Below are 13,612 nucleotides of genomic sequence, written 5' to 3' on the forward strand. Positions count from 1 at the left end.
AACACAAACATGACGTAGTAGGGATTGTTAACTGATTAAAACGTGCAAATCCGTTTGGGTTCAAGTAGAGTTAAATGATCATTTAGAGGAGAAAATTAAGATCTCAGCGACTGTGTCTGCTGCCGATGTTTTTACCAATCAGTTAAGTTGCAATCTGATAGCTTGCAACTTTATTCTGACGCTTTGGATTACAGCAGTGGCGAACGATATTAAGATAATGAGATCGGTCTTTCAGGGACAGATATTCAGGAAACAGCAGCTCTGACCGACTACAGCGGCTCTAAATGCTCAGAGCTGAAGGAGGTTTTGTTTTGGATGTAACCTTCAGCAAATCCTTTAATCAGCATTGAATTAACACAATGAAATCCTATTAAATCTTTGATTAATACGAACCTTTGTTCATTCATTCATTCCTTTAAATCTTGCTGGCCTTAGCAGAATAAAAAAAACACCATGACCTCTGCAAATCTTCAAAGCTTTATTGTGACCCAAAATATTAGCTTCCCAAACACCCATTTAAGCTTGTTGTCTGTAAGAGGAAGTTGACCCTTATTTATTGAAAGCCTACTGAGTTCATGCATGATTACTGATAAAAAGAAAGCTGACATTTTTATTATTATTTTAGACTTTAGTAGATTTTTAAAAAAATGTTCCTGAAACATTGTTGAAGAGCAAATTTTGCTGTATCCTTGTTAAACATTAAAAAGAAAATTGCAAGATGGTGTCATGATTTGTGGAAGAGGTGGTGAGGCAGAACGCAGCAGACCCAGGTTGAAAAGAATGATGGTGGTTTAATGATGAAAATAAGCACAAAACAATCCAAAAATCCAGGCAGCACAGCTGAGCGGAAAGGCTAAGGCTCAACACTGGTAGCGACTGGAAACAATGGACAAACATCAGACGCGACACGACAGAATCGACATACTGGTACGACAAGGACCCGACAAAGACACAGAAACGCAGGTGGCATTAAATACACAGAGACACACCTGGGAACAATCAAGGGGTAGACAGGACAACACGGAGACTCAAATGACACAGAAACCCAAAATAAACACACAGAAAAACTCTCAACACAGAGAAAACCCAATCCTGACAGTACTCCCCTACCCCCCACCAACCCTCAACGGCGGTTACTGGACACCCAAAAACAGTCCAAAATCAAAAACACAACAAGGGTGGGCAGAGGGGCGCTGGACGGGGGCCTGAGTCAAAAAAACCCAACAAAAAACAACCCAACCAGGGCGGGCGTCAGAAGGAGGGCCAGAGTCCATGAAAAAAAAAAGCAGGGTCAGGGCGGGGCCTGGCGTGAACCGTCCAGTGGCACAAGGTGCAGGAGGCGACCCGTTGTGGGAGGTCCAGCGGGCGTCGGCAGCGCAGGGGGCGGAAAGATGGCGATGAGGAGTGTCTGGGACCATTGGGGGCAACGAGGGACCACAGGGAGAGGGAGAACACCCACTTACAGGGGCGGAGAACCCACTTACAGGGGCGGAGAACCCACTTACAGGGGCGGAGAACCCTCTTACAGGGGCGGCAAGTGCTGCTGATGCAGCAGCAGCAGGAGACACGGAGACCTTAGCTGCGAGAGACGGGGAGTCTGGAGCTTAGGCTGAGGTGGTGGCAGCGGGTGTGACTGATTGCTTTTTCTAAATGAATGAATGAGTCATAAAGTTAAAAAACTATTTCCAACATAAATTAGTCTCTTTTGAACTGATCAAACAGGTAAAAAAAAAACCTCCTAGGAATCCATTTCAAAAAAGTTGTTTGGCAGAAGTGACGGGGAAAACTTGGAAGCGTTGGTGGAAGCTGTCGGGGCGGTTCTTGAAGAGGCGTGAAACTGGTTCTTCATTCGATCGTAGTCTGACTCCAGTCTCATTTCCTCCAGCAGCAGCGGAGATCCCTCTGTGCCAACTCCTACTGCTGCTGGATCCATCCCTCTCGGTCCGTTTGGTCCATAGACGCTGCAGCATCACCTTATTTTTGGTCGGGTCCTTCTGTCATGATTTGTGGAAGAGGTGGTGAGTCAGAACCCAGCGGACCCAGGTTGAAAAGAATGCTGGTGGTTTAATGATGAAAATAAGCACAAAACAATCCAAAAATCTTTGAAAAGTGGTTTCTGGATGGTTAGTCAACAACTAACACTTCCAACAGTCATTGTGGAGGGCATACAGTGGTAAAACCAGCTGACCAAACATCCTGGAGCTCAGCTAGGGTTGCTAGGTAACGGACGGAGCTCTGAGGGGGTTGCTAGGTAACGAGGCTGATTTGTGAAGTTACATTCCAAAGTCTTTGGAAACAACAGACTTTCCAAACACCAAAAAAACATTAATTTATTACCAAAAATCGGCTGGGTGCTTTTTTTTTTTAAGCGGTTGGACTGTTTGTGGAAGTAGCAGAAACCCAAATTTAAGCACAAAAATGTGTAAAATGTGATATGGTTGCATAAGTAAACCTGTCCTGCTTGTTGCCTCTGTCATGTAGCAGTAGGATGACGGTGATTGTCTGGCCTCTTACTCTTTCTGTTTTAACTTCAAATGAGCGAAGTACTTTCTGTTTGGTTTACCAACACAAACCTGACCTACATCTGTGTTTGGATCAAATGAAGATGATGTTTGGTGTCAAGTCAGTGATGCGGGTCAGAGAAAAGTCATGCAACAATTAGTCTCCAGTAAAGTATATCTGTAGATATCGGCTTATCTTCAAAAGGTCTTTTAGACGGTGTTTAAAATTAAATAGAGAGAAAATAATGAATCCAGGTCAGTGAAGCAGACTGATGGCGGGTTCTCACATGAAGAGCCATAATAGAAAACAACATGCAGCCCAAACAGCTTCCTGATAATTAACTACAATCAGTATTATCAGCTAACAGATCAGAGCAGACAATCAAAGCTTACAGATTTACTCTTACATAACTCAGTTTGCTGGCGTTTCTTCACTCCCAGTCTCCATCCTCCTGTCATGGTTTGGTGTTTGTTTCTTTCCCACAACCTCAATTATGTTCAACATTCACTGGGAGATGGGAAAGTCGTGTTTTCAAGGTGAATTCATGGAGACAAATCGTCTCTAAAACTGTTGTGAGCACCAAGTTTCGAAATCTTGTGAGTTGTACGTCCGACTGAATGGGATCTGTGGGAAGTGTGGGAAAAAAATCTGTATTCCAAGCACCAACAGAACAAACGATTGGCTTTAGTTTAATCTGACAAAAACAATGAAAATACAGACTTCAACATTCATAAAAAATCCACTTTTTTGCAGATAAAGTGCATAAACTGGGCTTGAAGGGTGCTATCGTTATTGTTTGTGTTCATGTAAACCTAAAACCATCTCAGCGCTGCCCTCTATGGGTTGAAAGGTGGCTACTGCAGTTGAATTTTCATCAACAAATCATAAAATAGCTTCTATATTTCTGAAAAGTTGTTAAATATAGCGACAAAGTGGTAAGTTAGCTGACCACACCCCTGATGAACCCCCTCCACTCATCCCCTCACTTGACCACGCCCCGTAACGTCTCTTGGCTCCGCCCACTTTGGTGATATTTTTCAACTCTGACCAGCTGCTGAAGAAATAAAATAAGGTGATGTGCACTGTTAGTTGTCCACTACACATTTCTGTTCTCCAGCATGTATTTTGCCTGTAGCAAACTACTGAAAGGACAAAAGGTTTCCTTAAAATATCTATTTCTTGCCGCCATGCTTCCACAAAGACCAGATCTAACACGATCTAAATCTACATCAACGGTGTTTTTGAGTCCAGGAGGATTGACATCAGTTTATTTAGATTAGCATTCCACTGAATTTGAAGATTTATCTGTAAGATAATTAAAGCTCTGTTTTCTTTTTCATTGTATTTCTGATGCGTGTTTTGAATGTGTGAACAGAGGAAAGTAACAGAAGCTGTAATCACTGTAATCACTCGAACAGTGTTTACATAACTGAGTGTAGCTTGATGACACAAGGTGAATTATGTACCACTGCTCAGTTTAACCTTCCTGGTTAAGAGCTAAGAATGCTGCTGACCTTTCCACAGGTTCAGTTTCTACATGAAAGTAAAGAAATACAGAAAAACTGTGTGAGAGGAAGAAAACACTAAAGTCAAAGGAATATATTAATTGTAATTCTAAGGAGTAAAATGTGAGTCTGTGGTCCAACCAGAGACTAGAGTCACTGCCGAAGCAAAACCGCATTGCAGTGTTGGTTTACATCAAACTGAGCACTAATATTTTAAATAAAAACCACAAAAAAGTTAGTTTTATAATCTAAAATTAATGCATATCATTTTAAAGTATAATTAACTGAATATTTTAATTTGAAGAAAACTAGCTCAGAATTTGTCTGCAAGTAGCAGACACAGGAAATGCATGAAACATTTTTGGGGCCTATACATTACGGTAGATATTGTGATTTTTACGTCACTGGAGTCCATGTATGTTATCAGGAAGAGACTGCAGGGGATGAAAAGTGAACCAGTTAGAAGAGGATGTGTTGTGTCTGTCTGCGTTTATTGCTTTGAAATTTACAGCGCCTCGTTTGTAAATGTTTTATTCCTATAACATGTCAAATTTGGACTGTAAAAAGTTACGTTTTTACTTATTAACTTTTTGTTAGGCTCTGCTGAGAACAGGCAGGTGAAACATTAATACTCACTACAATACAGAGAAAATGTGAGATTGCTTTCTTGTCCCAGAATGTTCTGCTGTGACTCAATAAATCCATCATCGAGTCAAATCTGGACAGCCGTTCTATGAAAAATGGCAGCGTTCCTGGATAACGATGCCTTCTGGAAGAGAAAGAAATGGGTTCAATCGTGCAAATGCAGAATTTCAGAAACATTTCATGGAGTTCTCTGAGTTTGCGCGTGAAGTTTTTAGCATTTTTTGTGTAACAAGCAAAAATGAAATTGCACATTTCCCCTTTAGCCCTTTAGCTCGTGGGAATCAGTTCAAATGTCATTTAACAAGAACTTCGTGTCAGACTTGGTGTCAAACCCACTTTACCCACATGTCTGAAAACAACCACCCAACTTCCTCAAAGGTCTCATCTTGTAACTTCGATTAACGTAATGAATCCTCAAAACGTTTTGGCACATTTGAGCTTAAAGTTCCTGTATATATTTTAACAAAGACCTAATTTGGCTTCTGTAAACGAGTTCTCTCTGCTCTTTTGGACTCGTCCATTTGGTAAAGAGTTTTATATTTAACTCTTAAATCAAAATAGATAATAGTTTGGATCAAAACAGATTTAATGTGAATGTTATATTCTTATAGGCTTCATGCTAACCTGCTTTATATATGGAAAAAAACAACATATTGTCTGTTTTGCTAGCAAAATGGCAATAAAACTTTCTCATTTACATGGTAAAGACCAAACATCTATTCTGTCTGTAGCTTTGTTTTGTGGCCAACATAAAGCTGAGGAAGCAGTGAAGCAGAAGTAAGAAATACTGCCACCTGTAGGTGAGAATTAGCATGACATAAACAAAATGTTATTGACCATTTTGGTGGAAAATTTGCAGTAAACTCACAATTAAGCATTATCACAAAAAAAAGTGTGGGGATCTGATGATTTTCCATGATTGTGAAAGCTTAAGAAAAAACTGGAGAGCCTGACGCAATTTGGCAGAATACCGATAAAAACTGCTTTTATTGAGTAGATACAATCAAATCGAATCTATGTGGCCCTCTGGAGTCCAAAGGGCCACATAGATAGCTGCGTTGGACCGGATTTGGCCCCTGGGCCATGAGTTTGACACATGTGATCTAATTGATTATTCAGTTAAGAGAAATTGTCACAGAAGCAGAGATGGGCAGAGCACCAAAAGATTAGAGTCGCATTACTTCAACATATTTTTACTCAAGTAAAAGTACAAAGTAGCCGTCCAAGAATTACTAAAGTAAAAGTAAAAAAGTATTTGGTGAAAAGTCTACTCAATAACTGAATGACTGGTCAAGTTATGATTTAATGTTTTAAAATTATCAGATGGACCGAAATATAACGTTAAGTGGAAATTTTGGTATTTTAAGGACGAAAATTACAATAATTCATATAAGTAACAAAAAATAACAATCAGGAAAAAAAAATTTTTCCGAATCATTTTATTTTAGTAAAAAAAAACTTATGAAACTTTAACAAAAACTGCGGGTGTGTGTCTGTGTCTGGTTAATCTTTGGTTAAAATGTTAACCAAATGTTAACTGAATGGTAGAAAATCCAACTGAATGGATTTTCTACCATTCAGTTGGCAGAAAATCCAGAAATTTTACTCAATTAAGAGTAGAAATACTTCATATTAGAAAAGTAAAAGTAAAAAGTGGCGTAGTAAAAATACTCCTAAAATTAAATTTTTTTCAAAAAAGTTACTCTAGTAGATGTAACAGAGTAAATGTAACTAGTTACTACACAACGCTGCGCAGAAATGAACCTCGTCACACTGTTGTTTATCAACATTTCATTTCAAAAGCAATGGAGACGTGACCCTCAAAGAAACCAGCAGGCGAAATGTAATCACCACATCAACCAGCCTGCAAAGGATTCTTGTTTGACATGTTGATAAATTTCGTCACATGTGGACGGCAGCGCTCACATGCAGCTCATGTGTATCCCTGCCACAGATTCAACCCCATTCTTTCCAACTTTCCGTCAGAATCTCGTTAATCGTCTTTACTTGAGTTTCATCCTCCTGTAAACGGTTTGTGCTCCATGAGTTCACAACAACAAAACCGAGCGAATGTTACTGCTGTTTTTCCTGTCTTCTTGTGGCTGTTTAAAGGCCGACTTTCTCTGCCGTTGCACTTCATCTGCTCCTCACCCTTTGCACCGTCGCTCATTTCCTTACTGAGGTTATTTAAAGTTAACAAAGGCTTGATCTGTCTGTGTGAGGGAACTTCTTCTAAATGGCGCCAAATGTAAAGGACACATATAAATGTTGATTTCTTTTCTCAAGCGAGACTCAGTTAGCCTTTTCTTTAATTGGTTTTATTGTGCTGAATCTCTTCAGGTCTTATGTCATGTCTTTGTTTTTCTTCTTGTATTTTTTATATGCTACACTTTGTTGCAGTAAAAGGAGTAAAAAAAACACAACACATCAAAATCTGAAAATAGAAAATGTAATCTGCAACACAAAGTATTTTAATTTAATAATTTAACTTTTAATTTAATTTATTAGTAACAAGGCCCAGAAACAGGTATTTTTATTAAAATGGAGGCTTGGAAAGGGGCATTTAATAAACCTGGAAAAATAAAACGAGAGTGAGCCACTGAATGTTTTTGTAGCTAAAAAATTGCAAAAAATCTAGAAAAAGCTGAAAAATTTTGCACATTTTTAATTTAAATCTACAGAGAGCTGCAGACATCCGACTACTTTGTGTATTTCATTAAAATATTGTATGCTCAATTTGTTTAATTAGCAAGTAAAAATTCAAAAAATAAAATAGTTTTTGTGACTATAATTAGAAAAAAATGCAAAAATAATTACAACTTGAAATCGGTGAAACCACTGTGCAAGATGGATATAATAATTATTGAATATTGACTAAAAATGTCTAAAAGTTGATGTTTCTTTATATATTTTGCAGCATTGAATTTTCACAGTGGCTCCCCAGCCAGAAGTTGATGTTTTTTGTGAACCACAGAACTAAAAAAACCATTAAGTCGTCCTAGCAGTATTCTGTAAAAAGCTCTGGCTAATAGGTTGTAATGCGAGAGGCGTGACCTGCTGTCGCCCCAACAGGAACCCAACTCCTGTGGGTAACGCTAACCAGCACACCACAGAGAGCGGACTGGACTGCGAACAGAAATACGGCCCATTCTTCTATTAACTTGATTACATGAAGGAGCAGAAAGAAGGAAAGTGGAGGAGAAAAGTAATTAGAAAATAGAAAAACAGGAAGAAATAAAGAAAATTATATCAAATATCTGGTAAGAAGTTGGATCTGTGAGAAAATTATGTAAGCTAATTGAAAAAGGATCAATAAAATACAGAAATGAGAACATGACTTAATTCTAAAGCAGCTTTATTGGATTTGATGTTGCAGGTTTTATGGGGATGACTGTCGGAGTCGGAGGAGGAGGAGGGGTGAGTTTCGGTGTAGGTGACCCAGATTACATTACAACCGGGCCGAGCGAAGCGCACCCAGCCCGCCGTCGTCAGTGTTGGTCTGTGAAAACTCAAACAAGTTAGATGAGAAGATATAAACAAGAATCAAAATGATTTGTTGGCAAACTGAATAAGTTTAGATTCTGGCTTGGAGCTTAAAATGAAGAGCAGAAAGAAGGAAAAGAGCTTTATGGTGGTTTTCACTCCTAACGTTTGTTCTCTGTCCATCATAAAGTATGAATGTTTTGTATTTGATCGACTTTTTCACTGGTTTAACAATAAATCTAAAATAAACCACTGCAAACTTCCACTTTTTTCACTTGTGATGCCAATACTAAAATCTGACGCTGATTATCAGTCGACACCAAACCGATACAGAAAATCAGCGCTGAAATTGACTTTCAACATTTATTCTTTTAAAAACACAGACATAAATGTACTGAAATTTATTTGGTAACTTTGCACCAACACAGCACAATTAAACACACCAACAGCTCCACAAGCTTGGTCAAATCAAACATGTAAAAATAACTTTAATTTGATCAGTGAGTATTTAGGAGTGAAACCGGCGATGTGAAATAAATCATAAAGAAACTGAAACTGACAAAAAACAAACTGCGACAAATTTTCTTTCAAATGGTTCAGAAAGAGAAATTAGGAATAAAATCTAAAATAAATAATGAAGCATTTTCCCTTATGTTGTCATGGATACAGAGATATTTTCTTTAAATTTTGAGACTGATACAGATATTTATATCAGTTTGGTTTATCTCTAATTTATTTCACCTTAATATATTACTAGATTTGCTTATTATTTATAGTAACTAGTTTTACATGTTCTCAGTATATGAATTAAAGGAAATAAATTGTAAATATTGTTGCCACAAGGTGAATATAATTTAGTTTTTTTTATCCACATAGTTAAAAGGTTATCTTAAAGTCACAACACACAGAAAATCATAACAAATCCTTCTCAATCAGTTAATTAATCAAGTTTATTTTGTATATCACATTTCAGCAACAAGGCAGTTCAAAGTCTCTTATTACTTCGTGAAATCACAAAGAAATACAAACACACAGTCAACAGTTTTCAAGAACTATCGTTACACATCAAAATGTTGATTAACAGTTTTCAAGAACTATCGTTACACATCAAAATGTTGATTAATGTTTCATTTATAATGTTTAAAATCAACTCAAAAAAGTAATTTGTTCAAGAAAACAGTTAATTGTAACTATTTAGTAATCATCTCAGTTTAAACGTAATATTTTTAAAAGTAAGGGGATAAATCCTGTTCTTTCCACTTCCTGCAGGGCTGAAGCTTTAATTTGAACTCTGTGAATGAATAACGTGACCTCTAATCTGCTCAGTTGACCTTGAGCAGCAGAAGAAACTCCTTTCCTGGATCAATCCTCCAGAGAGTCGCTCCTGATTCACTTCATGTATTGTTTATTGGTTCTTTCTTTCGCCTGGGGGAGGAATACACTGTAATATTTGCATAATGGGTTATAATAAGAAGACAAAACGGTTCACAGTAAAGATTTATTAGGCCTATGGTTTAGTTGTTATAATTGACGGATACTTTGAGAAGTCTTGCAATAATATTTATACTTTGAATGTCTTACTGAGCTCTGTTCAAACTATCATCCAACAAAGGAGCATCAAACCTACCAAAACATTACTTTTAAACAAAAATTATTAATAGTTATTTCACCAAAATAGTCCCATTGAGATTAAAAATATCTCAGAATTTTAGTACGGTAAAATTCTGGCGACCACTTTGGGCATATTGAAATTGGTTTATTTTTCGTATAAACCAATTTCAGTATATAAATTATTACCGAGACTCACCCGCAGCGTAGAATCGCTGTCTGCAGTCTGGCAGGGAGGTGATCAGTAGATAAATAGCTGCTGAGCTTGCTGTTCGCAGATTCACAGCGCTTAGGTTGCTGCAGAGCTGCGGTCCTGACTCTGACCCTGCAGGGATTTTCCCATGATCCTGTTAAACTTAGAGCTGCGCTGCATTCACCTGTCACTATCAGTTTGGGGTTTCTGCATCTCTAACTGCAGCCATTTAGAGCAAAAGCTGTGAATAAAAAGGAGAAACAGGAAAGGAAATGATGCAGTGTCACCTCACCTGCATTTTCTACAAGACGTGTTAGGCTGCAAAAGAGAAAGAATACAAAAGTCACCAGGTTGAGTCACTTTTATACTCAGGGTTGAGTATTTTCTGCAAGACGTTTGCACGCTCTCCACATGCCTGAATGGGTTTTCTCCAGGGACTCTGGCTTTCTTCCACAGTTTAAAAACACCACTGTTAGTTGCTTTTAGAATAAAAATTACAAACAAATATTAAAACACAGAACAGAGGCAGATGGTGCATTTATAGAGGAAAGCACTCAGATGCTTTATAGTGGTGTTGTAAAGTTATTGATCAATCTGGTTGCATCAGTGAAGAAACAGGAAGAGCAGGTAATGAAGGCAGGGCGGTTTATGACACAAGCTACGCCTTTCTTGACACTGATGGTGTAAATATCTGAAATGTACTGTCTCCTTCTCTACTTCTGAGCAAATAGGGTGAGTAGTAAGGACATTTTGTTTATTTAGGGCCTTTAAATATAAAAGTCACAGCAGTTTTTATAGTTGAACTCCACCTTTATTTGCAACCTTCAGACCTAAACTGAATTGAGAAACTTTGACTTGAGTCTCTCAATATTTTATTTGTGAAATACTTAAAAAAACCCTGCATTGCTTTTAATCTGCTTTTCGGTAGCCGCTCCTAAATTACTGCCGCCCTGGGTGACCTCCTGTTGTCCCCTAACCAATCAGAAGTCAGAAAATCAGTCATGCAGAAAGCAAGTAAAACTTGTTTGAGGCACAAATGACAAATCATATCTTTTATCCCATTTCTACACTCTTATGTCGCAAATGGGAGCTTCCTGTTTGGTCCATATATACAAAATGGCCACTGATGCATTTTATTCATGACTTTATGTTGGTCTGCCACATGAACTCTCAATAAAATACATGCAAGTGTCGTTTTATATACGTATACTGCTTCAGTTGCGGGGTTGATCTTCACCTCAGTTGGTGTCACTTTTTCTTGGAGGCATTAAAAGAGTCCAAGGGTTAATAACTGATAATGTGGATACTTTAAAATTTGATTTTTGGGTCTTTTAAAAAGGATGCAGCAAAATAAAAATCCTCCTAAAATGAAAAGCACAAACTGTTCATCTTTAATAACCACGTTTCATGTGTTAATAAGCATCTAGTGACTGAAATAAGCGTAGCTAAATAAAGCAGGAGGTTTTAAGTAATCCTGTTCTGGTAACTATGAAAAAACAGAAAAATGCAGATGAAGAATTCAGAAATAAGACATTCTATCTTTGTCTTCTTTTTTTAAACGATAAAATAAGAGACAGTTTCTCTTAAAAAGTGGAGTTTCTGTTTATATCAGATTTTCCTTCATGCATTATCATGCAGTATCCTAAAGCTTTTAGTTCCTGATTCAGTCGTTGTAGAAGAAAAATCCCACTGCTGTCAGAATTGAAGCAGGATATTTTAAAGCTTGTTGAAGGAACACATCTTTAGAAGTTCATGTTTACAGAAAGCTGTGAGAAAGATTGAAGGAAGGAAATGACAAAGGAAATTCTTTTTTCAGTTTGACTATCGCTTTGCGACGCGTGGAAAGTTTCCTGGATTCTCTTGAACCTATGTCGACCAAATACTTGGAAATGTTTTCTGCTGAAGCAGAAATGAAATGAACGTGTCACTCATGTCATATCAGATGCATCAGTGAGATTGTTTTCAAAAGCTGCAGGAGTAAAAACAAAGAGATTACATAACATTAATTCTGTTAAAACCCTAAAGGAAAAGGAATCACTCCGCTACGATTAAGAATCAATACCAAACCAAAAGTCCTCCATATGACTTTTATTGCCAAGTGAACATTTTCCTCTTATTTTTAACAAAGATTACGGATGAATAATGTGTTTGATTATTGGTATGCAGCCTTGCAGCGAATGGGGTGGATCTAATCAGTTTGTCACAACCTGTTTCTGAATAGTGATGCCATAGAGATAGAAACACAAAATGCAGGTTGATGATAAATGACAAGGACTGGTTGTGCCTCCCTTTGTTAAAATAAACCGGTCTCCTACATCTCTGTGCATCTCTGTGTCGTGGGAATTGTCCACCAACTTGTTCTGTGTGTAAGAAATATGTTGGCCAGACAAAGCTAATCCTGATTCACTTGTTCTTACCACAAGAGTTCAAATAGATGCATAAAAAAGCAACATGCAGCCATCTTTTTGTGTTGTTTTTTTGTATTTGGTAAAGATCTTGGTGTTTCTAACAGAACAGTCACACTGGGTGTTGTAGTTTTACTGGTACATTTGGGCGAAAGTGCTAAAGGAGCTGAAACACGCACATCTCGTCAACATGTTGGCATCCGGCGGGACCTTTTCCTCCTGTCCAGCTGTCATAACAGCAAAGAACATGAAAGAGGCATCACAGAGGGCAGCGCCAGTCAACCAACAAAGAGGTAGCACCAAAATAGCATCCGGGGTTAAAGGTCAGGGGTTAAATAGCTAAAGGTTAGCTATTTAAATAATCCCAACACTGGAAGAAAATATAATTTGTTAGTTTTGGCTAGAAATCCCCCTAGAATTTTTTATTTTGGTGGAATCTCCTCTTCTTATGTCTTTTGCAGCACCATTTTGATTTATTATTGTGTATAAAGCCTTAAATAAAATAAATGTTTATTGTGGTACCATAATCTCTCACAAATAGTTTTTAAATAAAATCAAACCTATAAGCATATCTACAGTACAGACCAAAAGTTTGGACACACCTTTTAATTCAATGAGTTTCCTTTATTTTCATGACTATTGACATTGTAGATTCACACTGAAGGCATCAAAACTATGAATAACACATGTGGAAATATGCACTAAACAAAAAAGTGTAAAACAACTGAAAATACCCCTTATATTCTAGTTTCTTCAAAGTAGCAACCTTTTTCTGTGATTACTGCTTTGCACACACTCTGCATTTTCTTGATGAGCTTCAAGAGGTAGTCACCTGAAATGGTTTTCACTTCATAGGTGTGCCCTGTCAGGTTAATAAGTGGGATTTCTTGCCTTATAAATAGTCATGAAAATAAAGAAAACCCATTGAATTAGAAGGGTGTGTCCAAACTTTTGGTCTGTACTGTATATATATATATATATATATATATATATATATATATATATTTATTCTGAAAAAAACTCCCAACCAACCAACCAACCAACCAACCAAACACCCAAACAAAAAACAACAAACAAACAAACCTGTAGCCGAATCTAAAAAAATCGGGAAGAAAACAAACTGGATGCTTGACGTGGGTTTGATGACTCAGGTCTCAATGTTTTTTACGTCGTGTTTTGCTGGGACGCAGCTGATTCCTGTATCGGACTGTGTAAAGGAGCTTGTGGGAGGAACATTACCTGGAAACCAGCAGATGACAATCATGGCCTGC

Source organism: Xiphophorus hellerii, chromosome 21, assembly GCF_003331165.1.
Source record: "Xiphophorus hellerii strain 12219 chromosome 21, Xiphophorus_hellerii-4.1, whole genome shotgun sequence".
Taxonomy (NCBI): domain Eukaryota; kingdom Metazoa; phylum Chordata; class Actinopteri; order Cyprinodontiformes; family Poeciliidae; genus Xiphophorus; species Xiphophorus hellerii.